We start from the raw sequence: 23,558 nt of genomic DNA, 5'->3' as shown, positions 1-23,558 counted from the left end.
CCCCACCATCCACCCGAGGCCCACAGCTTAGCTCCCAGAAACCAGTGCATTTGTCGTGAATAAACATAAAGTCACCCAGAACAGGCTTTGTGACCGAAGACAACGGCACCTACTTGAAAAGCTGGCAATCAGCTGGGAAGATGGTTATTGAATAAAAACAACTTATACATAAACCTGTGGTTGATCAGAATGATTCTTAACCACAGAAAATGCTTTGCCTGCTAACTTCCTGTTTGGTGGCCCATAAATCTTTTATAACCAACATGTGGCAATGCTTGAAATATGACTTCCATCTGGCCAAAATGATGAATCGTAGTTATTTTTATTGTGTCCAGTGAATGACCATGGCATATCCATTCCAAGGGTCGATAAATAATACATTTAATTAATTTCCCTTTAAAATCTATAATCAATGTATCATTCAACTCCTTGGAAAACTGAGAAACCATGAAGTTCTTTCTCAAATATAAAAGGATTATAGCATTTCTTCAATCTCATTGTGCAGGCACATGATGGGAGATGCTCTGTTAAAACCACAGACAAATCCTCTAACAATCTTTAAAATATTAGAATTTAGTTTCAGAATTGGTTGGATTCTGGGTGTTCAGAATCCAATGTGACTCAAATTTGGCAAAGTGCTTTTTTCTTTTATATTACGTGTGAAATTTCCGCCAATTTCAAAAATGAAGTAGACAAAAATAAGAGAAGCAACAGATTGCCACAGGAGGACATTTACATCACCGGAGAGAAATCATGCAAAGTAATCTGAACTCAATTAAAATAAACACTTTGTTATTAATTCATTTACAACTGAGGAAACCTAAAGCTCACAAAAACATTGCTAAATAAACCCGTGTTTATTTCTGTCTCCAGCAGCACCACTTAGGACAGCTATACTATAAGTGCAAACAAAGCTCTTTGGAAGGAAAGGGAGAAAATGATTAACAGCATTGAAAGCTGACTTAGATGTCATATTTCAGAAAGTATCTTTGTGGTGAGAAACCTCCAATTATGTCATCACTTTGTATGATCTGATAAAGAATTCACTGTGCTCTTGAAGCTAACCCTGATCACTGGGGTAAGTCAATGAACACCTACAGACTTCTTAACCAAGAGCAGAGAAGTTAGTGAGGGGAGGCCAGAAGAGGGAAAAGGGGCTCACAGACACAAAGCAGCCTTCCTTGACAGGTGTTCAGGGAGAATCAAGGCCCCACGTGTGGAACTCCTGACCTGGGACGAACTCGAGGTGGTGGGGGAAAGGGGCCGTGTGCTCCAGGACTGCAGTGTTTCATGCTGTTCCCATTCAGTAGGTCCACAGCCCTCCCAGCCCAGATGTGCCTGGGCAGAGTATTCCCCACAGCCTGCTGGTCATGTTGCCAGATGTGGGGTGTAAAATATTCTAAGTCAGTCCCTTCCAAGCCATGAGAAAGTAACAGTCACCCAGCTGCCTGTACCAGACAATTTGGCTACTGGAAATCCTAATTAATGACATTTTTTAAAACACCATGGTAACAACCTGACCTGCCAAAAACGACTTTTTCATCATTTCATCATTTTTTGCTTTGGTTACCTATTATCTTCTGCAGAGAATACAAAGGACGTAAAGTGAACATGGTGTTTTTAATGTACAATAACCTCAAATTAAAAGGCTGTTCCTTCCAAGGTGTGGGAAAGGGGAAAGGGTTCTGTGGTGTTAGCTTTGAGGGAATGAAAGACTCCTTTTGGATGGGGCTCTTGGGCTCCTTCAGGCCATGCTGAGACGCCAGGGGATTTTCTAATACCTAGCACAATTAATTGACATCTGCAAATCAGAATCCTCTTGAAGTCACAGATCACCAGGCCTGCGAGTTACAATCAGACACACTGTCCACCAGGACGCATCGTTACTGTGAGCAAAGTCCCAAGACTCCCGGGGCTGAGGCCCCTCAGGAAAGCCATTGTCTGAAGTCCTCCGCAGACAACAGAAAACCCAGGTGAGCTTTACATTTCCGGCTCCAAAACCACCCACAGCACAAGAACAAATTCTTGCAGACAACTTTATTTTTGCTCCATTGGAGACAGTAGCGGAGTTAAGTCCCGAATCCGGAGACCTGCCAAGTCGCCATTCATGGGGGAAGCGACACGCAGTTGGCCAGAATACTTTAGGGAGGAGAGAGCGAGCCAAGGGAGACGCTCCTGAGTTTCTGACGCAAGTCGACCCCGGGGGCTGGTTCTCGCTGTTCTCCCCCTGCAAACCGGTTAGGCCCCGGGGCACTCCGCCCTGTTGCCCCTCTCCAACCCCGACTCTTTCCCAGTCTCCACCGAATCCCATGTACTCCGCTCCATCTCTTTCCACGCAGCACGCCCAACTGGGGTGCCAGGAGCCAGGCACTCCCCTGGCCCGGCACGGGGCCACCATGTCTGCCGCCTCTACCCGTCACTGGGAAGACTGTAATAATTACATCTTCCAGCTGCCCTTAGACAGCCAGGCCAGAATGGCAACAGCTTCCAGGGGAAGTTTCTAATAGAATCCTTAGCCTCGCTCAGCAACCGCTCCTAAAAAAAGCCTCCAGGCTCCCCTTCCACTTGGAGAACTCGTGGCCACCTACCCGGTGCAATCCATCAGTCCCCTGGTAGCCACGGACGTCAAACCCTGCACGAATGACACCTCCCGCCTCCCAGCCGCGCCCTCCACCCTCTGCGCACTCCGCGCCCTCTACGCGCAACCCAGGCTCCCGGCGCCTTCCATCCATTCCCAGAGACGGTCGGTCTACCCGCCTGCGCTGGGCAGAGAAATGGGGTGCAGTTTGCTGCCACTACCATCCCCTTGCGGTGCCTAGCCTGAGTGGGGTGCGCAGCCCCTTGCCAAACAGCGCCCCCTCCCGGGTGTCCGCGGGTCCCTCAGCTTGCCTGGCCAAGAGAAGAATTTCACATCTCCTCAAAGCCACGCTCGGTGCTTGCTCCCGCACCCTTGGGAACCTCCCGCAAGGCTACATCTGTGTACCTTACCTCTAACTAGCCGTCGAGGAGCCCCAGATGTCCGTCTGACTGCGCAGTCCTCTTTCCTCCAACCCCCAGTGACTCCCACGTGGCTTCGGCCCGACAGCTCGCACCTTCTTCAGCGAAGACAGCCTCAGGAACTCCAGTTCAGCAGGTGACCAGGAACAAGGCCCAACCGCTCTTCAATCAGGCGACCCAGGGATCCTCGCCGCTGCCACTGCTCTGACCAATGGGAGCTCCTTGCCCCGGCCGGCTTTATGGATGGCGCCTGTGCGCTGGGAGCGCAGGGTGGCACCACGAGCGGCGCACAGCAGCGGTGGCCAGCGCTAGGACTCCGGAGAGGAGAGGGGCGGGGATCGCGTCTGCGGGAGCGCCAAACCTCGGACCTGTTACCCCGGCACGCGCATCATGTTGACCGCCCAGCCCGCTTGGCACTAAGGACCTGGGGAGCGCGCGCACATCCCAGGCCACCTACTGTTGCGTCGAAAACGGCGGGTAAGGCACGGGAAAGCGGGGGTTTCCAGACGCCCGAGGATGACGCCGCGTGAAGGCCGCAACCGGTGCGCGGCGCTTACAGTGGCGCGCAGTGCGCAGGCACCAGCCATAAGGCCTCAGACTGCAAAAAACTTTGAGCAGGTCGGAGCGGCGGCAGCGGTGAATACCCCTGGCCAGGCGGACTGAAAAGCGACCTCCAAAGTCGCCAATCACCTGCTGCCCTCATCCCTTCGCGGTGCCTAATCTAAGCGGAGCGCGGAGCCCCTCGGCAGCCGGCGCTTCCTCCCGGGTTTCCTCGCTCCCACCCCGCCCCCCCGACGCGCAAGGCGAAGCTGACAATGTGTCCTCTCCGCGAAGCCCGGCTTGGTGCTCGCTCCCATACCCACGGGGGCTCGGATGCCGGCTCCCCAAGCAAGTCTGCCCCTGGGTCCCTGCCACGCCCCAGCCGCCCTCCAGGCGCCCCAGCTGTCCCTCTCGCCGCGCAGCACTCGTACCCCCCAACCCCAATGGCTCCCACGTTCCGCGCCGGACCCCGCGTGGCTTTGGCCCGCTGGCTTGCACCTTCCTCACCGGAGACATCCTCGGGCGCTCCGTGCAGCAGGTGCCCAGGAACAAGGCCCAACCGCTCGTCAGTCAGCCGGCCCAGGGATCCTCGCCGCTGCCGCCGCTCTGACCAACGGGAGCCCCTTGCCCAGACAGGCTTTATGGATGGCGCCTGCGCAGTGGTCGCGCGGGGAGGCACCGCTCGCGGTGCACAGAATTGGTGACCACCGCGAGGCCTCCGGAGAGGAGAGGGGCGGGGCTCGCGCCGGTGGGAGCGCCAGGCCTCGGACCCGTTACACCGGCACGCGCATCACGCTGGCCTCCCAGCCCGCTTGGCAATCAGGACCTGGGGAGCGCGCGCACCCCCCGGGCCACCAACTGTGGCGTGGGGAACGGCGGGTAAGGCACGGGAAAGCGGGGGCTAGGAGACGCCCGAGGTTGCCGACGCATGAACGCCGCCCCTCGTGCGCAGTGCCTACAGTGGCGCGCAGTGCGCAGGCGCCAGCCATAAAGCCCCAGAGTGCAAAAAACCTTGAGCAGGTCGGAGAGGTGGCAGCGGTGAAGACCCCTGGCCGTGCGACTGAAAAGCTGACGGCCAAAGTCGCCGATCACCTGCTGCCCTCATCCCTTCGACGTGCCTAACCTAAGCGGAGCGCGGAGCCCCTCGGCAGCCAGCGCTTCCTCCCGGGTTTCCTCGCTCCCCCCCCCTGCCCCCCCCCACCCCGGCTCGCGAGGCCAAGTTGAGTATGTTACCTCTCCGCGAAGCCCGGCTTGGTCCTAGCTCCCATACCCCAGGGGGCCTCGGGTGCCAGGGCCTCGCGCAAGGCTGCCCATGGTTCCCTGCCCCGCCCCCAGGCGCCCTCCAGGCGCCCCAGCTGTCTGTCTCGCCGAAGCACTCGTCACCCCAACACCAATGGCTCCCCCATCTCGCGCCGGTCCCCGCGTAGCTTTGGCCCGGTGGCTCACACCTTACTCACCGGAGACAGCTTCGGGCACTCCCTGCAGCAGGTGCCCAGGAAAAAGACCCAACCGCTCCTCAGTCAGCTGGCCCAGGAATCCTCGCCGCTGCCGCTGCTCTGACCAATGGGAGCTCCTTGTCCCGGCGGGCTTCATGCCTTGCGCCTGCGTACTGGTCGCCTGGGGGAGGCACCGCGCGTGGCGCACAGAAAGGGTGGCCAGCGCGAGGCCTCCTGAGAGGGGCGGGGCTCGCGCCTGCGGGAGCGCCAGGCCTCGGACCCGTTACCCCGGCACGTGCAATCATTCTGGCCGCCCAGCCCGCTTGGTAGGCACGACCTGTGGAGCGCGTGCACCCCCGGGCCCACCAAGTGTTGCGTAGGGAACGGCGGGTAAGGCGCGGGAAAGCGGGTGTCTCGAGGCACCCAAGGGCCTCCGTGCCGGCATTCTGGGAATGGAAAGGTTCGTCCTGATGTGAGACAAGCATGGTATGTCAGTCAGGATAGTGATAATCCCAGTTTACATGACTTTAATGCCACTGTCAATCACACTTCGTTCCCAGAAGCATCTGGTTTGGGCACTAAATTACATGCTCGGTCTGAACTTAAATCCCCATTACATTTGCAGAGCACAGATCAAGTTGCAAGTGTTTCATGTTCTACACCTTTAAGAATTATACCTGTACCCAGTGTTTGTCCCATAAATAGCCTTTATCCTAATACCTTGGGAAATATACTTGTATATAAACAATGTAGATATAAAATCATGATTCTTAGAAAGTTAAAGTTGGCACAATATAAAAGATGGCTGGTTCTACTTTTCACTGGGCAGCTTGATTGTCCAGAGATCCTTAGTAGGATAATAAAATAAAGACATGTATGACTCATAAATTACTACTAAACTCATAAATATAATAAGGTGTTATTTATTCTTGTCATAAATTCATTTTTCTTACTTTCATTTCTGTTAAATCACTAGTTATATTGAGATCAACAAAATGTTTACATGGTTTATGTACTAGTGATTATAATACCAAATCAGATGACCTTTCTTAAAGAATTGTCCTTCTGTGTTTTTCTTAATTTCACTTTGGGGGAACTTCACTCTCTTGAGGCAGTCACATTAGGCCTGTTGGTAAAACTCTTAGAGTAAAGTTAGGCTCAGAATTTAGTTTTCAGGGCACATCAGAGTGAAGTCATAGTGGTTCTGAAGTGTATACAGATCAGAAGAAAAACAAACGGATCACACAGTATCCTTAGAAACAAAGACTATTCCACTCTTCAAATTGCCTGTAGTGCATTATCTAGAAAGAGTCCTCCCTGAGCTCCTCTGTCAAGCCCTGGCAGACAGAAGTCCTGAAAAGCCGTCCCAAAGGAGACAAGGGACTTTTTTGGGTAAAGGTCTTTCCCATGGATGGAAGTAAAAATACCCCAAGATTCCAGAGAAAGAAAAAATGCAGAAAGGGTCCTAGGGGGTCCAAACACTACGGAGAAGGACTGAGTACTGCAGGGAGCAGGATGGGAAGGCGCTGAGGGAGAGAGGAATGTAGGTGGTGAGGACCCGCCTTTGGTGAGGAGGGGCAGGAGACTCCTGGGACCCTGGAAACACGGGGGCACAGGTGATACACAGAGCAGCTCCCCACATCACTCACATCTTTTGCTGCCCACTGGGAAGAACTTCCAGAGACAGGACTCTCAACACAATGAACAGATACCTGTCCACAGGAAACACACCTGGAAGCAGTGCCCATCAGTCCTCATCCATACAGATCTGCTAGCAGAGGGACAGACTGAAAATCAACACATTGCAGGTAATTAAAAGTCCCTCTCCCAATTTCCTCTCTTCAAAAAGAAAAAAGTGTAACTCAATTACTCCAAGATCAACTAAATAGCCTCAAAAACATGTTGTGATTTTTTTTAATGAATTAGAACAGCAAGCATTAAAAACAAAAATGGATCAGTAACAGAAGAAAGGAAAAATTGTTGATTGGACTCAACAAATAAAAGAAAAACACAAATTCAGTAATTTAGTCTCAGAAATGAAGGCTAAATTACTAGATAACAGGAAAGAACATTAAAATAAAAATGTAATGAGACAGTGAAGGAAGGCAGAAAAGCAAACAAAAAATAAAATGAGGCAAAAAGTAAAAAGTGTCAGAGAGGAATAGGCTGAAATGGAGAAAGGGGCTACTGAAGAACAAAACCCAAACAAAAGAGCAGGATTCATCTGTCCAGCTGTCATAGAACATTCCAGAAATAAACTGAAGATGGACAGGTCCACCAGGTGCCTGGCATAATTGACCCAGAATGATGTTCTTAGAGACATATCCTGTTAAAACTCTCAGATTTTGAAGACAAAACTTTCCCTGGAGCTTCAAAGCAGAAAGATCAAACACTTTCCAAGGGCAAGAGAGTTAACTGTGCATCAGACCTCTTAAAAGCAACATGCAAGCAAAATAAAAATAGCAGCAATAAAGCAGTATTTTCAGGAAAATCAAGGGAAAAAACCAAACCAAGGATTTGTAAACAGGATTTTTGGCAGAATTTTGTAAACAGCCAAAGTGCTGTTTGGCTTTCAGGCCAGAGAAAAACAGTCTTATGGGGACTCCTACACACCGTCTCTGGCTTCACTACAAGCTGCCTCTGTCTACAAAGTGGCTGCAGGGAATCAGAAAATCCTGCAGTGAGAAATTAACATCCTACCCTGCACAAGTAGGACTAGGACAGGAAGGGACTGGTGACGGGGAAACACCCTGTGTCCCACCACTTACACCTGTGTCTCTTGTTCATGTCTTTTACACATTTTGCTATTCTAATCCTAATGATTTGTACTAGCTTTTAAAAAATATGTAAATAGTAACACTTTGTTTATCATCTAAAGTTTGTGCTTATCTTCTTTGTAATCTCCACGTTTCTGATGATGTTTGTGGCAAGGATTTTAAACTGACTGCAGCTACATGAGGTACCCTGTTGCTTTCATACTCTTTTCCACACTGTGTGTTTAAAACTCTTCCCTATTTACTTGCACATCAGATATTTTTCTCTTTTTCTGCATATTACTATTTTTCACCCTTGATTTTTAATCTGCAATGACATTATTTCAGAGTATGATGTGAGGTAAGGATTTAACTTTTATTTTCATGAAGGTAACCAATTTGATCTGAAATAGCTGAGGAACAAACTTCCCTTCCACTGATTTGCATTGCTAATTAATTATGCAGGCAGTGCTTACACACAGGGAGACCAGGTTTGGAATTGTCTGTTTCCTTTTAACTGATTTGTCTTTTGTCGTTGTTGCTGCCAGGACTGTGTCGTTTTAAATGTTGGGATTTTTACATTCCTTTCACACTTTTTCTTACGAAAGTGATCCAATGAGTGCATTTGTTGAAAATGTAGAAAATAGAGAAGCCAAGGAAGAAAATGGAAACCACCTATAACTTGCCATCAAGAGACAACCACATCTATTGTTTTGGTTTATAGCCTTTCAGGCATTTTTCCACATACACATTCTATGTATTTACTTACATATTTAGTTTCTCTTAAATTGAGGTCGATCTATATATGGAGTCTGACTTGCTCCCAAGTGCTGCCCCTCGTCCTCCCTCTCTTCTCCCCTCCCACCCTTCCTCCAGAAGCCCTTCTGGCTTTTGATGGGAAGACCTTGGTGAAACCACCGACTCCGTTCTGCTCTGAGTCACAAACATTCTGCCCCAGAACTTTTCTGCTTGATGATCCCTGCCTCCCAACCAGTGTCCTCCAGGAGGACATTTTTCTCGTGCCGGATGGAGTCTGGTTGGAACAGATGCATCGTCCTGTTCAAGGACTCCTTTCATGTGTACAGTGGTCCAGTCAACTTGATGCATTATCTTTTCCAAGCCAGAGGAGAATGGCAAAATGGGTCATCACATTTAATTGTAAATTAACTTTGAAAATCTGAGTTGTCTCCAGATACCAGGGCGTGAACAAGGGAATATCAGTAGTCATGGAAACGGGAAATTCCTGTAAGTCCTGCAGACGAACACGTTTCCCCATTAGCAGGCCCGGAGCTCCACAAAGGTCAGGAAGCTCGTTTTCTCCTAGACTCGGGCCATAAAAGGGAAGCAGCCATCACACACCTAGTCAGCTCCCACAGTCATTTTTGCAAGGATGGCAACACTGGGACTGAAATGCAAGTGTTGGGGATTTATTGTGGAGGAAGAAAGCTGCTTCAGCTTGTCAAGGACCTGCCTCCTGATGGAGGTGGGGCACTTAGACCAACATCTCAGCTTCTGTGATGAGCCTCCCGGCTGAGGGTTAAACAGGTTATCCCTCCAGCCGCCATGTGCACACTCACAGTGAGTTTAAAACCTTCTCCAAAGGAATCCTGCTGGGAGTGTTGAGGCCCACAATTACAGTAAATGAAGATTCAGAATTAGCAGAAGCGTTTCACTAACTAGAAGCGTTGAATAAGTACCAGCACATGGATGGTGCTGCGGTATTCCAAAGGGAGAGAAGCAGCTGACCCCAGGAAACGTTTTATTTATTTGCTTTTTAAATGGTTTACTTTTCTTTTGTTTAAAAAAGTAATAAAACAGCCTCCAGCTCAAAGATTAGGATGCAGATAAGGAGAGCAAATACTTTTGTCTTAAAATGTATATACACACACATGCAAATACACACATTACAGCTATCTATGTACAGACATACAGATAAAGCTACATTAATATCTGTAACATCTATCCACCTGTCTATCAAATACCTGCAGATGGATACCCAGCAAGAATTAAAGGAATCTGTGTGTGTGTGTGTGTGTGTGTGTGTGTGTGTGTAGGATCTTATAACTTTTTTCCTTCAATTTCCCCCATTCAACATGATTTTTAAACTGTTATTTATCAACTCTGATGATTTTCATTATGAATCATAATTTTTTGAGTTGGAGTTTGGTAAAGGGCTGGCAGAATCCCTAATCAAACGTCCAGAAAGAGAGACTGAGGAGAAGACTGGAACGAGAAAAGGAAGCGGGGAGAGGCACAGGGAGGGGAGAAACTGACGGGGAAGGTCTTTCCAGAAACACTCTCTCGCCGGCAGGAGTGGCCCTGTTCTGCACCCGCACAGCCAGTATGGGAGGTGGTGCTCTGCATCTGAAGCATTGGACTGAAATTTCTCATATGCAAGGCTTGTTCAGACACAGGTTCATTTCAGAGACAAATCTGCCAGTGTTTCTAAAACTCTACCACTGTGCTTTGTGACCTCAGCAAATCTGCGGTAGGAATTCAAATCCCTGAGGTCTCCATCAGCATCCATGACCCCAAAAGTGATCACACAGAAGGGTCCGCACCGTTGCCACTTAAATCAGTTTGGTCTCTCATTCTTTAGTCACAAATTTCGACCCATCAGACGTAGGGCAATGGAACGTGAACAAGAAAAAGAGGTGTTATACACGTGGGAAAAAATTTTAAAGCTAAGAATTTCCATTTCTCTCTCCAAATCTGTGCTCAATGTTTTCCTTACCTCCAAGTTTATTCAGGAGTTCTCCTTCATGGGAAAAAAAATACAAACATGAGGATGGTTATGGAAATGTTTTCTATAATTCTGGTGAGCATGTTTTCCAAAGCACAAATCAAGACACTAAATCTGATGAACTGAGATCAGTTATTCTTTTTTGGGAAGGGAGGTAATTAGGGGCTTTTATTTATTATTTTACAGCGGGACCGGGGATTGAACCCAGGACCTCATGCATGCTAAGCACAAGCTCTACCACTGAGCTCTACCCTCCCCTGGATCGATTATTCTGAGCGGGGCAGGTGGGCTCTGTCCCTGAAGCCAAGTCTGGCCCCTCAACCCCACCTTCAGCACAGAGAGTCACTGGAACCAGCCATCTCTCTCATCAGCAGGGGTCCGGGGAAGCTTTCATTTCACAGGGGCTGCAATGAGCAGCGGTGACAGAGGCCACGTGGCCTGTGAGCCCTGAACTACTTCGTGTCCAGCCCTTTACACAGGACATTTGCCAAGTCCTGTTTTGGGGTGTGGACCAACATGAGGCTCAAGACCCCGAGTTGCCACAAGGGAAGCCCCAGTCCAGAAATAAACATCTCTTTCTCAAGCACAGCGAGCTCAGAAGCTAATGAGGCTGCCCACCATAGAGACCCTGCCTGGACCACAGCTCCTAGGAGGCTCTCTCAACCCCCTCAAGATCCCTTCACTGCCAGCTTCTGAATCGGGCCGGCCCGGGAGACTGGGTCTCCCTTCCCTTGGTCCACGACCAGGCTGGGTCTTTGTGTGGATGCTGGTTCTCACGGCCCTTGAAATATAAAAGAAAACAAAGTCACACTCTTTGATCACACACAACAGCTAAATTGGATGAGAGGAAAATTGGGATTTGAATCTCTTTTTGGGCAACACGCAAACAAAAATGGATTCCTTGGCCATCAAAATACGAGGCAGGGAGTTTGAATGGCTGAGAGGTCTGCTGGATTTTTACTCTTAACTAAGTATGCAAGATAAGTACCAAAATCATTACATTTGTGTGTTTTTAATGGCTTGTCTGGGTTGTGTTTGGTCCGTAGCTTGTGACTGGGCTGGGCACCAGCCAAGATTTTTAGAATTCACACAGTTCTGTTTCCACATAATTATTTGACAATTCCTAGGGCTTCTGCCATCCACGTAGGTTATTTTTTTGAGTCTAACAGCACATCGGCTTATCAATCACCTGGCTAGGTTACACTCTGAGCCCTTTCCTCATGGAGGCATGAAGTGCCCACCAAGGTCATGGCTACCCCTGTGAGTTGGGGGTGGTCACAAGACTTCCTCTTACCTGTGATTTGGGGGGGCCCATCAAGCTGGCTGCTGCCTGAGGCTCTCTGATGAAGCCCCTTGGCAAGGATCAGGCCAGCAGGGCTGTTAACAGAATGAAAACACTGGTGAGGGCATCCCTCACCAAATCAGCCCTTACGTCGGCAGAACTGAGACCTTCATAACACGTCCCATTTCACAGAAAATACACTTCTTGGTCACAAATACCAGTCAGTGATTCCTTCTTTCAACAGCTCTCTGACTTTCATCTGATTTTTATTATCCATGATGTTTCTGCTATAGATCTTTATAATCTCGGATTCACTTTTCCTGAAAATTGAAAATTAAATAAGCTTTGCTTAGTAATTGCAAAATATGAATGGCCTTGTCTTTTAAAGAGAAGTGGGCAGAAAATATGAAATTTTGTGGAAAATAACAAAATAAATTATAAGAAATATTTTGTGCTTTTAGTACTGAGATACAATACAGTTTATGAAGCATACATTTATTTGATATATTTAATAAGCATACTTGTATTTGACATTTCAATGTCAACAATACAAAATGAATTCTTCCTTTCAAAAGGTGAATTACTGTTTTAAATGTGTACAAGATATATTTAAATGTGAAAAACAGAAACAGGCTGACAGACATAGAAAACAAACTTACGGTTACCAAAGGGGAAAGGGCAGGAGGGGTAAATTAGGAGCTTGGGATTAGCAGATACACACTACTATATACAAAACAGATAAGCAACAAGGCTCTACTGTGCAGCACAGGGAAGGATATTCAGTGTCTTGTAATAAGCTATAAGGAAAAAGAATATGATAAAGAAGATAAATAATACATATGACTGAATTGCTTTGTTGGACACCAGAAACTAACACAACATTGTAAATCAATTAGACTTCAATAAAAAAAGAGGTATCAAAAGCCAAAAAAAAAAAATATATATATATATGCACAAAGAAAGAAATCACACACAAGAAGGTAGGGATGTGTGGTTGTTCCCCATGGAGGTGGTGGTTTCTCTGTGCTGAATCCTGTCAACAGCCTGTCACCCTGACAGGCAGAGAGGGGCTGCTTTGTGTCCTTTCTCTCTGCAGCCTTAGCGGCCGGGGTGTGCCATCCTGACCACAGAGAAGGCTGCTTCTTTCGGCCTGGGTTCCGAGCCTGCAGCTGTGCTAAGACTGCCCCGGCCCCTCACCGGGCTCTCCCACAGGCTGGGACCTGATCACAGACACAGTCCTGGCCAGACCCACTGGTGAAGACCCACCGGTGATGACCCACCTTGGCAAAGTAAGGCCCTAAGCCCACAAATGCCCTGGGGGCCCAAGATCTCAGAATTCCGGGCAGAAGGCTGGGGCCGCTGGGCTGGGTTGGCTGCCCATGGCCACTATACATGACAGTCGGTCCCTTAAGATCCAGGCAGCTCCTGGCGGAGAGAATGCCCCAGCCAGCTGTCACAGGGCTGTGCCAGGGTCAGACGGGTCCTTGAGGGCTGGGGGTCCCCGGGGGCACTCAGGGCCTCTGCTCCTCTCAGGTGCACCCCGGAGTCGCAGGAGTAGCTACTGGATTTTGGTTTTAGTTCCAAGTGATAGAAGCCTGTATTTTAGCCACTCAGAGTGAATGAAAAGGCCATTCCTTTTGCGGATAGCTGTTTCTGACAATGTTGGTATCTCACTGAGGGAAACCACGCTGTATTCACACGAAGCCCAGAATCCTGGGGGCAGTGCGGCCCTGTCTCCCCATGATGTGGGTTTGGAATAGGGAACCATTTGTATTTGGGGGTGATGAGGGGATTTGTCCTTAGATTTTTATTGGGAGCCATTGGCTGCTTATTCTCTTAATTTATTTCTGGAAAATAACTGTTTAGATTAAAAGAAATTTTACTTAAAATAATTTGAGAAGCTCGTACTGTATTTTGTACTATTTATTTTCTTCTGAAGAATAGGGTTAGACAAAATGGTTTTTAAACATACATATATCAATATATATAATATTTATATTTGTATGGTATACACATATACACATATATACTTACATAAAATATACAATATTTTATATAGTATATGTTTATGTATGTATATATAACTTAAAGGTAGTTACTCACATTTTATGGGTAGCATAATAGAAATAATTAGAAGATTGATTTTAAAAACTTTAAGGTGTTTGCATATTATATTTAGTAAAATGTGCTAAGTATTTTTTACTTTGATACCATCTTAGAAATTTATCAATCCAAAGGACTCTCAGTGTTTCACATTATTAAATTTATTAAAAAGGTACCCTTTGATGACTTTTAAAAGAAAGTTGCTAAAATTTCATGAATAGCATGCTTAGGTGCCAACTATTCAGCGCTCGTAATTGTATGAAGAATATGCAAGAGTCACGTTTCTCGACACACGTCAATATCACTGAGAAACCCAGCCGTTTGTAGATCATAATACTGTAAATGAAGTGCTGTCTAACACGTGACATTAAGGTAGTCATTAGAACACCATATGCAGTTATACTTCACGCGAAATATACGGTTGTAGTTTACCACGAAGCTAATCCAAGAACCTAAAACAATTTACTATTAAGAGAGGCTTTTAAATCCCACACTTTTTATGCTTCTCACCGTTCAGGACCCAAAAAACACGTTCAATCAATGAAAACTGTTCATCAAGTGGCTATCTGACTAACTGCCTTCCTGGAGTTTTTGATCTGAGCAATTGCACAAGTTGTACAATCATTCTTCTCAAAAACGTAAACTGTATGCTATATATGTTATCTTCAGTGACTTATTTAAAATATGAGAGCCTCATGGGTCTTATTTGTTATAACCGTGAAAATGTATAGAGAATAATTCTGAGCTGAAACGTCGATTGTGTGACCGGTGCGCCTTGTCCCCATTCTTCACGTTGTGAGAACTCCAAGCCAAAGCTCCCCAAAGTGGCCCCCTGTGGCTTTGCCAAACATAAACACAACTCTGTGTGTGCAAACATGTGCATCTGTTACCAGTGCATTGCTCACGTCTTGGTATCTCCTCGGAGTTTCTCAGCAAAAATATAAAATAACACAATTTTTCTTTCCTAGTTCATCTTTTCAAAAAATGTTCCTATCCAAACCTTTGATAGCATGTTCTGAGTAGTGTTAGCTTTTAAAAAAATGCCTCTAATCACACCCAAATAGATGGCTCCCGAGGTTTAAATTGTGGGTATTTAAGGTTACTGCAAATATAATTTTTCTCAGACCTAAATCTTTCTCAGACTTCGACCTTTCAGAGGAAAATACCCACACTGGTTTACTTGACATGTAAACGTTCACAATGTATGTGGCGGTCTCACTGTAGGTTTAAAGGGACTCCCCATAGGTCCTGGCTGCATGGAGACACCATCTGTGTGTAGGACTAAAGACCTGCTCCTCCCCTATGATCCCCTGCCCTGCTCCCTGCAGCTGCCTGTCCTCTAGGCCTGCATTATCTTCTGAGGTTTTGCAACCTGCAAGATCGAAGGACCAGATGATTCTGAAGAGCGATTGTTTAACCTTTGCTAACATTTCCCCTCAACCACGTGGTTCTCCCCAAGCGCTGTTGGCACAGCTGATGGGTGAGCTGCTTGCACAGAGATGGCTGTTATCCGGGTGTCAGAGGAGATAATCAGGGCCTTGGTGGTGGTCAGTGTGAACCCTGACAGACAGTCCCTCCACTCATTCAAACCTCAGCCCTCACTCACCTCCGCCTGCCAGGACTGGCTGCGGGCTCCAGCTGGGGGATCTGTGAAATCATGAGTGTCAACAAAATCCGTGTAACAGGTGTGCATGCTGTGCTCTGTAACCGGTGCATTTGCCATAAGTCTGCAGTAATCCCACAGTCCTGGCTCTGGGACCGTCTGTGTCTGCATGGGGGGCAGCAGCGACACGAAGACAGTGGTGTGTCATTGAATGTCCCCTTAGGCTGGAGTCAATGTGAGAGTCGAGGACTTTGCAGAGGACAGTGCTGGTTGGGGTGGGGTGGGGTCAGAGAGCTTCTGGGTGGAGCCCCGGTGCGGTGCTATAAGTCCCACAGCTCCTGCTGTCTTGAAAGAAGTCGTATTGTGAACGCTGTGAGCATGGCCTTAAGGAATTTGAGGATTCTGTCTGATCTGATCTTACTGTGCTTCAGACACTCAGCCCCTGAAATGTCTGACATGGCTGGGCTATCAAGTGTGGACTCTGCTGTCTGAGACACCACTGCTCCAGGGTTCAGCACCGAGCTGGGCACCAGACGCAGATTCTCCATTCTCAGTGGTGTTAAAGTTGTTAGAATACATCTAAAATATAACTAATATCGATCTTAGGTCATCAATCATGAGTGGATTTTAATTGGAAACCATTCAAGCACACTTTCTCCTTCACTTTCTACTATAATTCAGTTCTGTTAGTGAAAAGTTTTCAGAAACATGAGAATTATCTTCATTAAGTGGAGGTATTTGAAGGTATACATCTCAGAATACTTTCCCAGCGAGTCTAGGATGAAACAAGAACCAGCAGTAACCATGGTGATAACTCTCTTCCTTGTCTGGTGATGTGAAGTCTCGGGTCTGCAGGACGTGATGCTGAGAGCCTTGCTCTCCAGGAACCATCCTTAGCTTGTGCTGAAATGTGGGATCCTGTTCCCTGATTAATGGACACCTAAGAACTTAGAAGAGCCCCATGTGGTTGATGGAGCCAGTTCACCTGCACACAGTTACACAGGTGGTCTGTTTATTCAATACTTATGTACAAATCTGTAGAACTTGGATTTTTTTTTTCTTTTTTTTTCTTTTTTTTTTTTTTTTGCATTTTCACACTGTCATTTCTCTTCTTGCGCTCCCTCCTCAGGTGAAGTCACACTTACTGTAAGTCACGAGTTTCAGTACCCAGTACTGGCACATCTGAGGCTGTGTTGCTGGGGGGCCGAACATTAACCAGGAGACAAGCACGCTGTTGGTTTTCCTCCACCACAAGCATGATCTTCACCCTCTCTCTAGCCCAGGACTCTTCTGCTCTTGATTCTCTATCTTAAAATACCTAATTTTCATATCGTCCTTTACAAATAAATCACTCGTCTTGGTCTTGGGTCTCCATGGCCTCATTGCCGAGTGAAGACATTGGACCAGCTGTTCCTAAGCTTTGCCCAGTTCCTTATGCATGCGATTCTCTCTGGGAATGTCCTGTGGTTCCCTCCTGAGACCAGGAGCCTGTGCGGACACCTGGGTGAAGCAGGCCCTTTATGAGTAGAATTTTACCTTTTGTACATTTTCCAGAGAAAGAAATATTAAATGATAGGTGTTTCCAAATATGCCCACAGTAGACCTCTTGGACTACAGAGTTTACAGGTGGATTTATGATGGGGGAGTAATTAGGAGCATAAAGTGGGGTGGTGATGAACTGGGCAAGGAGGTATAGAAAGCAAAGAAGATGCTACCGAAAAAACAAAATGAGTGGATAGGCTGGGGGACACGGGAGTGATACCTGTGGCTAGTAAATGGATGCACATGACAGGGTTGGTTTAAAGACAAGTTTCAGAACTGAAAACGCCATTGTGGGCTCAACAGCCCAGTTTACAGCTGGTGAAGATGCAGCGTCCAGCCGAGCCCGGGAATGCTGCCGCGTCCAGCCCTACTCACCGGCGCGGGCACCACTCCAGTGGACAACCGGCTGCCTTGAGCTGGCTCCCTGTGGCTGTGGCCTGTAGTAAAGCCTTTTTTCACGCCTGTTATCTTGCTCAGAATTTACAGAATTAGAAATACAAGACATAATGGCAAGAAGGCTAATTCCCTGACATACTAAATCTGTGCGTTAGCACTGAGATAAATAGTCCGCTTCCTGACTCTCATTTCATCACTTTCTCTTCTGTTGCTCCAGAGGCTTCTCCAGGCTTATAGTTTTTATCATATTTATTTTATTGAGATACAATTCATGCACCATAGAATTCACCCATTTAAAGTGTCCGATTCAATGTTTTTAGCATATTCACAGCTATGTAACCGTCACCATAATAAAAACATTTCCATCACCCCCCAAAATAAACCCCGCCCCCCAGTCCCAGCATGGTCTTAATCTGTCTATGGATTTACATGTCCTGGACTTTTCCTCCAAGTGGAATCTTGAGTGACTTTTACGTTGTTTCTGCTATTGCTCTATTTCCCAGGAACATCTAGTTTGATTTTCCACACGGTTTTTTTTTCCCCCCAGATCTTCACTCTCTGGCCCATGAGAAGCTGGCGTGGTGACTTTCCCTTATTGGTTTGGGGTTTCTCCAGAGCTGTTGCCCTCCGAGTCTCAGCCCCTCCCAGCGGTTTGCGGTGTTCCCTTGACAATCTGCCTTTTCTGCTCCAGACAAGCTCCCCCTGAAGTTTGGGTCTGGTTGGCTCTGAAAAGCTACACGCTTTGGGGCTGAGATGCGGATGCCCTGCCTGGGCGGTAGGGACCCCAGGAACTCCAGGGCATCCCTCGGGCAAGGCTGCTCTCCAGCGTCCTTAGAAAACCACTCACCTATTCCAGGTCCATCCTTCCCGTAGAAGAGGCTGTAAAAGAAAGTCACCTTTCCATCCAAACATCCTCTGCAACAGATAACATTTCAAAGATCGAGGGGATATGAAGAAGAAAGAACATTTCTTCTCCTCACAGAGGAAGGTAACCAAATTGAAAGCGCAGGCCACTTACTTAGCGTGGCTTCAGGGCGTTTTGAGTGGTGGAGCTGGCCACATCTCTGCGAAACAAAGGCTCCTTTCTCCTGCTTCCTCCAAAGGAAGAGGACATGAGGACATTGTACATGCGCTGTGCTCAGCAAACCGCCATCGATACTCATTTACTAATATCAGTAATAATGTCTCCTGGGGGACCAGTGTTCCTCGAGCTCTTCAGCGTAGGTGTCAGTAAAAGTGACTGCTGCTCTCAACCTACTGACAGTTATTAGAAATGACTTTGATGTAATTTCATGCCTATCAAAGACCATACACTAAGATTCTGAGAGCTCGGGTGAAGCAGGGAGAGACACCCAGAGCCAGCAGCAGGGGCTGCGTCTCCACTGATTACAAGTTCTGCCGGCCTCGCCTTCCTTCTTTCACTGGAATACCATCCTCTCCTGGGTGAAGCCATCTGCTCTCCTTAATCAGAGCTCTTGGAGCCCTCCTGTAATAGGCAGAGAGCCGTCTTCACACCTTACCTTGACAGGTAATGTACTGGAAAATATGACGAGCATTGATGAAGACCCTGGACACCCAGAGCCCGGCTGGTCTGGGGGTCCTGATGGACACCTTCGCTCCCGGTCCTCAGAGGGTGACAGATCAGAAGCGCCCTTCCCAATCTCTCCCCCCGGGTCAGTGCAATGATCTGGCCCATTTCTAAAAGCCTGCTTTTCTCTCTAGCCTCATAGTAGGACTTCATGGCCATTTTAACACGTGGGCCATGTGTGCACACTTGAAAAGCCAGACAGCATGAATATTTAATAGACAAATAGTATATTGATAATGGTAACTAATACCAAAACGCAGCCCCTACCTCTCTAAATTATGCACAGCAGAACAGTGCGGAGCAAATGCATAACGATAACCTACTGCAACGTTAAACAAGACTTGCTGCTTTCAGGTGGACTAAATTGTCTGTCCTTCCATCGGGTGACCGATATGCGGGCTCTAAGGCCACTCTGTGAGCTCCTGGGACGTCCTGCTGTGCTAAGTCCCCACGGCCTTGATGGGGTGTTCAGGGGCCAGATACATGCCTTTCATTTTCAAAGGGAACATACTCTTTCTGAGATGAAGTAACTGAAGCTCTTGCTTCAGCTAAATCCTGAGCCACTCAGACGCAATCTCCTCCTTCTCAGTAAGTCTCCCTAAAGTCGCCTGTAGGGTCCCAGGAATCTCCCCCAGTTTTATCAAACAATGATTTGCTCTGCTGTAACTTGTGTGGTCGATAACAATGATGATCTGGAGAAAATCCAAAACAATTTCTTACTGATGAAGTTTATGACTAATCCTGTCTAAGAGACAAAACAAACAAAACAAACCCCGCTCTGTACTAGAAATGCACACCAACCACGTCTACACATGGCAAAGGCTTGGCTTTTACTTTGTCTTTTTCTTTCGACAAAGGTCAGTCTTAATAAAATTTGAAATTTCTTGGATTTTGATTTTTTTTTTAATTGGGGGAGGAGGGTGGATCCCAACTGGTATCTCACTTCTGGGATTAAATCAGATATTTAAGAAACATCTGATAATTAGGCTTATGTGCAAGGAATGAAATACACTGGGCTGAAAGAATAGCTGTGTGTGTGTGTGTGTGTGTGTGCGTGTGTGTGTGTGTGTAAAAAGCCCAGAGACAGGCAGGCTAAGGCACACATCCCATCCTGAAGGTGGATTCGTTAATTCAAGATCTGTCGGCTTCTCTGCTCGTGTGCTCTGAGCATGGTACTCCAGTCTTAGTGGTTACCTCTTGATCAAAGGACCGCTGCTGTGGCAGTAGCAATTGGTCCATTTTCCAGGAAAAAAGAATAAAAGGGCAAGAGGGTAAAGTTATGTGATCCAACACTCTCTTCTAAAGACTTTTCCCGGAAGCCACAGAAGGAAAAAAAGAAGGTAGGGACAAAGAAGGACATTCACCCAGCAACCTAACAAGCTTTCAGTTCTCTGTTAAAGGCGGACTACCCCCTTCCTGAATCCCCTTCCTGACTCCCCTTCCTCACCATGCCCTCTCTGGAAGCCACTGAATCATGTTTTCTGCGACTACAGTCTCCCATCTGACTTGGCCAAATCTCAACACTCACCAGAAGCTGTCTCAGGGGCTTTGACAAAGTGAGTCCCTCCTTGAAATTTGCACTGGGGACCCGCACCCTCCTCGCAGCCTTCCTGACTCACAGACCTCTCCCTCCTCTGGGCCTCCTCTTCTCAATCCGACATCTGCAGTGCCCAGGTCCTGCCCTCACATCTCTTCCAAATCTGTCTTTGTTTCCTCTCACCATCAACAATATGCTTACAGTTCCCAAATTTATATTGCTAGCCCTCCTTTCTGCTCTGAATTCCATTTATCAGCTGCCTGCTCACCAGCTCCCCTCCTGAGTCGACCATTCATCCCAGCTTAACATGCGTGAAACATGGCTCTGGATTCCCTCCCAGCCCCCCAAATCCATTTCCATCTAAATGTTTAATGTCTTAATTAATGACACCACCATTCACCAATTCTCTCAAAAAGGCATTTAAATTTTTTTCTCTTAAACAACAACACATCCAGTGCAGGTCCTTTCAGTTCTGCCTTGAGAATACAGGGCAAGTCTGCCCTCTGCCCTCAGCCCGTCTCAGTGCCCTGGTCTGAGCTCCTCAGCCCGTCTCAGTGCCCCGGTCTGAGCCCCTCGGCCCATCTCAGTGCCCCGGTCTGAGCTCCTCAGCCCGTCTCAGTGCCCTGGTCTGAGCCCCTCAGCCCGTCTCAGTGCCCCGGTCTGAGCCCCTCGGCCCATCTCAGTGCCCCGGTCTGAGCAGTGGTCGCTCTTGGTCCATGGATGCTCGCCCTGCTTCTCCACAGGGTGGTCGTGCCCATGGCCAAGTCTCTGGTGCATTTCCAGTCAACCAAGGACAGAATGACATGTCCTTACCCCACCTTACCAAGCACCAAGCGGTCTGGGCCATGCCTGGCTCTTGGACCACTATCTGCTGCCTCCTGGAGTGGAGCGGGGAGGACTCAAGGTTTCAGATAGACATCAGGAGAGGCGGGTGGGGCAGAGCTTGGAACAGAAACCGTGTAGAGTTAGGATGTGTTGGGTGAGCAGCTCATGAATAGGCCCTTTTGAGAGTCTTGAGTGTGTGGGGAATTAGAAACCATCTCTGGGGAAGGCGCTCTGGGGAGTGAAGGTTCGTTGTGTACCTGCAGGGTGACGGGGCCAGGTGGCATCACACAGCACTGCAGGGAGGCAGAACTGAGCTCACCTGGTCTTGTCCCTGTGGTTTTCCCAATAAAAGAACTAGCATTTCCTGCATGCTCACTCCGCCTGCTGCTCCCTGTGAAACATATGCCCCACATCTTGCAACAACACAGTTACTACCTCATTTTCTCAGAAGAGGGTTTGACCCTCAGAGAGGCTGAATTTCTGTCCCAAATCTGCAGTGTGTGCTGGTTACCGTGGGTGACCTGCTCTCTGGGAGAGAAACCATCCTTTTCTGTGGACTGTGCCAATTACACCATGTAAATACTCACAACAGGGCTGATTTCAAGTTACCAGCATGGCCCCAAGCATCCCTCAGAATCCTAAAAAACAAACACTCAGCTTGCCTGAGCCAGTGAAGTACCCCCAACCCAGCCCACCACCACCAACCCGGCCCCCAAGCCCCTAAGATCAACTATTTTTCTCCAGTTTTACCCAGTTATTTTAAATCCAGTTTACTAATTTTCCATCTTTCTTCAGATTTCATTTGAGAACATTCTGTAACAAAAATAAAACAAAATAAAATACTATCCTTTTATTCCCAAATTATGTTAGCATTTATATTCAAGTTTGGGGTCTTGACATTGATTCTCTTCTTATTTCCATGATTTTACCTCCAGAACCTACTGGTATTAAAAGAGGACTTCTTCATGTTTTTGTGGGTGTCTTACTTAATCGGTGGTATGCTGGGCATTGGCTCTTAAAACCCAGGCTTTCACTGAGTCATGAGGATCAGGCTTGACACAGATTTTAGGGATTCAAAGATAGCAAGAATCCAGGTTATTATTAGGATATACTTAGCAAAAACTAGTTGTAGTTACCTGCTGAGAAAGACATATAAAATAAAATGCTATTAAAAATGCTGTTTATATTGACATTAAGCTGATTTACAATATTATATTAGTTTCAGGTGTGCAGCAAGGAGATTCAGTATTTTTGCAGATTACACTCCATTAAAAGTTATCACAAGATAAGGGCTATAATCCTCTGTGCCGACAATATGTCCTTGTTGCTCATCATTTCATACGCAGTAGTTTGTGTCTGTGAATCCCACACCCCTGACCTTTCCCTCCCTCTTCCATCTCCCCGCTGGTAACCGCTAGTTTGTTTTCTGTCTGTGAGTCTGTGTTTGTTTTCTGTATACTTCCATTAGTATTATTTCTTAGATTCCACATATAAGTGATATCATAAGGTATTTGTCTGTCCCTGTCTGGTTTATTTCACTAAGCATGACACTCTCTAGGTCCACGCATGTTGCTACAAATGGCAGACTTTCATTCTTCTTTAGAGCTGAATAAATTACGCTGTACTGAGGATTTGCTTTGGCTAAGTGATATTTAACAATGATTTTTTTTACCTTTGAACAGAGAACCTTCACACATGGGAACGGTAAGGCATTGAGATGTAACATGATGAGAAACCATCTGGTATCAGACTTGGGACTCAAACAGGAATTTCTGAATTAAAACCCCTTTTTTCTGCATGATCTTCCAAAAGGGACCTCATCGTCCCCATTACATTCAGTTGCACATCTACCCCAGGAGACACTCCTGTTCTTTGGGCTCCGCTCTCCCCGGAGAGCACTGACTGCACCCTCAATGATCACCCCACCTTATCTGCTGTTCAACATGGATTTATTTTGAGCACCTACCATGTGCCAGAAGCTGTTCTAAAATGAAGTGCAAGACAGCAAAGAAAAAAAAACACAAATTTAGGAGGGAAATACAAAATAGCGGAGCCACTCAAACAACAAAATACAAGTAAACACTATATTATGTTTTCTCTAGAATAAGAGTCCTTTAAGGGCAGGGACAATTTCTAGCTTGTTTCCCACTAGGATTGCCCACCTAAAATGGGACACAGGACAGGTACATACTAACTAACACTTAATGGGTATA

At 47.1% G+C, this 23,558-nt stretch overlaps 1 protein-coding gene across 4 annotated transcripts in view; it reads right to left on the bottom strand.

Annotated features, from left to right (window-relative positions):
• LOC106731227 (transport and Golgi organization protein 1 homolog) overlaps window positions 1–5,117 on the bottom strand; it is a 48,395-nt gene extending 43,278 nt beyond the window's left edge. For 2 of the 4 annotated variants that reach the window (XR_004325136.1, XR_004325137.1), the window contains exon 1: window positions 2,989–3,965. The gene's annotated coding sequence lies outside the window, so the exon portion shown is untranslated. Of the gene's footprint in view, window positions 1–2,988; window positions 3,966–4,044; window positions 4,181–4,994 lie in introns of those variants that run through there. The other 2 variants (XR_004325135.1, XR_004325138.1) reach the window with 2 other exon arrangements.
• Window positions 5,118–23,558: the final 18,441 nt, after the last annotated feature.

This window comes from Camelus ferus, chromosome 13 (assembly GCF_009834535.1).
Source record: "Camelus ferus isolate YT-003-E chromosome 13, BCGSAC_Cfer_1.0, whole genome shotgun sequence".
Lineage (NCBI taxonomy): Eukaryota > Metazoa > Chordata > Mammalia > Artiodactyla > Camelidae > Camelus > Camelus ferus.
The sequence above is the reverse complement of the archived record's forward strand: the minus strand, read 5'-3'. Positions and strand labels throughout refer to the sequence as shown.